Source organism: Equus przewalskii, chromosome 11 (genome assembly GCF_037783145.1).
Source record: "Equus przewalskii isolate Varuska chromosome 11, EquPr2, whole genome shotgun sequence".
NCBI classification, from domain to species: Eukaryota; Metazoa; Chordata; class Mammalia; order Perissodactyla; family Equidae; genus Equus; species Equus przewalskii.
The window spans coordinates 14,393,392-14,396,148 of NC_091841.1; the positions used below are offsets into that span (position 1 = coordinate 14,393,392).

Here is a 2,757-nt window from a genome sequence, read left to right on the forward strand (position 1 = left end):
ATAAAGCACTGGTCAGATATCTGATGTTAGGTTTATTGTATCGACCCAGTTAATCATGAAAGAGGCAGTGAATTGTCTTCCCAGGAAGAGACACATTCTGTTTATAGTACTCCTGTACATGGTGTCACAAAACTTTTATTCATTGCAACTAAATCCCAATCAGTATTGCCTCCAACCAAGAATCCCATATCACAGCAAAGCAATGGGCTCATAGTCATGAATGTCACCCCCAGAAATTTGTTCTAAGTGTCAGCCAAATATCTTTGCCATTACTTTGAGAGAAATAAACTTTAAAAGGTAGCTTATTTTTCCCTTTTGAAAAGAAATAACTCTTTTAAAATCCTGTTTGAATATAAACTGAGAAAAATTAACTTACTAGGTGAAATTAGTAAATTTTTTATTGAAATAGGACAAATATCCATGCTTTTTATTCATCCTCCAGAATTTCTCTATTAGATTAGTTCTAACTTCTACTTTTTCAATGTTCTTGTATAAATACAGAAAAGCATCCCTAGAAAATCCATTGAATTCACTGTCATCCATTGCCAGAATGTGCTGCCTGTTTGTTGCTTTAGAACTAGTAACAAATGGGTTCAGTGTGGGTGACACATTCTTTTCTATGTAAGCTTAACTTCTTACACCAGAATTTTTCCATGACATTTTTCATCTCTGAATTTCTCAAGATGTATATTAAAGGATTCAACATGGGAGTGATAACTGTACAAGCCACAGTTATGGATTTATCAATGGGAAAGTTGGAAACAGGTTTAACATACATGAAAATACAGGGAACAAAAAAGAGGACAACCACTGTGATGTGTGAACTTCAGGTAGACAGGGCTTTGTGCCTCCCTTCCTGACTGTGAGCTTTAAGGGAATTCAGGATGACTCCATAGGAGATTGGTAGAAGAATAAATATGACCATACAGATTTCTCCACCATTGGCAACCACAGTGCGGCCTACCATGTAAGCGTCAGTGCAGGCAGGTTCCAATAATGGGTGCATGTCACCCAGGAAGTGATCAATGACATTGGGTCCACAAAAGGGGAGGTTGTACACAAGGAGAAGTTGAACCGTAGAGTGCACAAAACCAGTGCACAAGCCAGGCCATCACCAGCAGGTTGCAAACCTGTTGATTCATGATGGTCAAGCAGTGCAGTGGCTTACAGATAGCCACATAGCGATCATAGGCCATTGCCACCAGAATGAAGACCTCAGCACCAGCAAATAAGTGTTCTAGAAATAGCTGTCCCATGCAAGCTGGGAAGGAAATTGTCTTTTTATCATAGACTAAGTCTGTAATCAATTTGGGTGAAATGACAGTGGAATATACTGCATCCATGAGTGATAGATAGACAAGGAAGTAGTACATTGGGGAACCCAGAGAGGGGCTGGCAAAAACAGCCACCACAATAATCAGGTTACCCACCGTTGTCACAATGTAGATGAGTAAAAACATGGCAAACGATACTTTTTGCCCTTCAGGATCCTGAGTGAGGCCCAGGAGGACAAATTCTGTTACATTGTTACTATGTCCCATTTACTCTTCTTTAAGGCCTGTTTCAGGGGTGAGAGCTCAGCACAGGACCTGAAATGAAATTGTGAACATGAGTATGAATACAACTATTATGTTATGGACACATCTTAATCATTATGTCTTCCACAGTGGTTTACACACAATAAACATTTTGTAAATATCTATTGAATTCTTTTACCAAAGAGCCCATTACATCTTCTTTTGACAGTTCTACTTCTCCTCAGATGATTTTGTCGGGACTACAAGTAAAATATTCTTTCTCAAAGTCTTAGTGCATCTTCTTCTCCAATAGGAGAAGCAGCCCCGAGAGTCAAGCGCTACATTTAATAAAGCATTATTTAAACTGTGTCAGTTTTTGGCACAGAAGTTTGCTATGATGAACATGGAAAGGGTTCTTGCTCTCCACAAACTTGCTTTCTGGTGATGGTGATAAATTCTAAATAAAGAGGCATGGAGTTAAACCTTTGAGTTGCTAGTATTTTTAGTGAGTATCTTGGCAATATGATCTACATAGCACCAAAGACAATGTCTCTTCTGGAATAACTCACTTGATACTATGATATTCCACTATTAGATGTTCAGTCCTTTATGTCTCAAAGTATGTTCAGTCTTCATTACATTTAAAGAAACTAGACTTTGAACTGTATCAAATAACTCAAAGTTATTTAATTATTATTCCCTGTAGCCACAACTTGGTCTGACTGACTCTCTGTAAGCTTTTTAAGTAGTTGTAATTCTCTTCATTTAATCTTCACCTTCCCAAAAATCTTAATGCACACAACACTACCTAAATTTTCAGAAAATATTTTTGAACTGAACTTAAATGGCTCATGACTATCACCAACTATTACATTAGCATCTATTATTTTTTTTCAAAACTCTTAGGATGAGAAAGGTAGTCAGGTCAGTGAAAATAGGCACTGGAAAGAGAGGTAGAGGACAATGGGACATAGATTTATTGACAATGATTCTTAGGTACTGAGAGAGCTCAAAAATAGAACTTCAGTGATCAGATTTGAAAAAGCACCATACTCAAAGGAAAAGTCCAAGTTCACTGTAAAAAGGCACGGGTTTGAGTCATTTTCAAAATGTAATTACAAGCCTGCTCAGTTTGCTCTTTGGAAAACAAAGGGTTTGAACTAGATAGTCCCAAATCCTTTCCTGTCCAACTGCCTATGATACTATTATGCAGCTCCACCTTATTCTATTCTGCTGACAA

The 2,757-nt window shown here is 37.6% G+C and overlaps 1 pseudogene; it reads right to left on the bottom strand.

Moving 5' to 3' along the window:
• Positions 1–375: 375 nt before the first annotated feature.
• On the bottom strand, positions 376–1,541 carry LOC103566584 (olfactory receptor 4A16-like; annotated as a pseudogene).
• Positions 1,542–2,757: the final 1,216 nt, after the last annotated feature.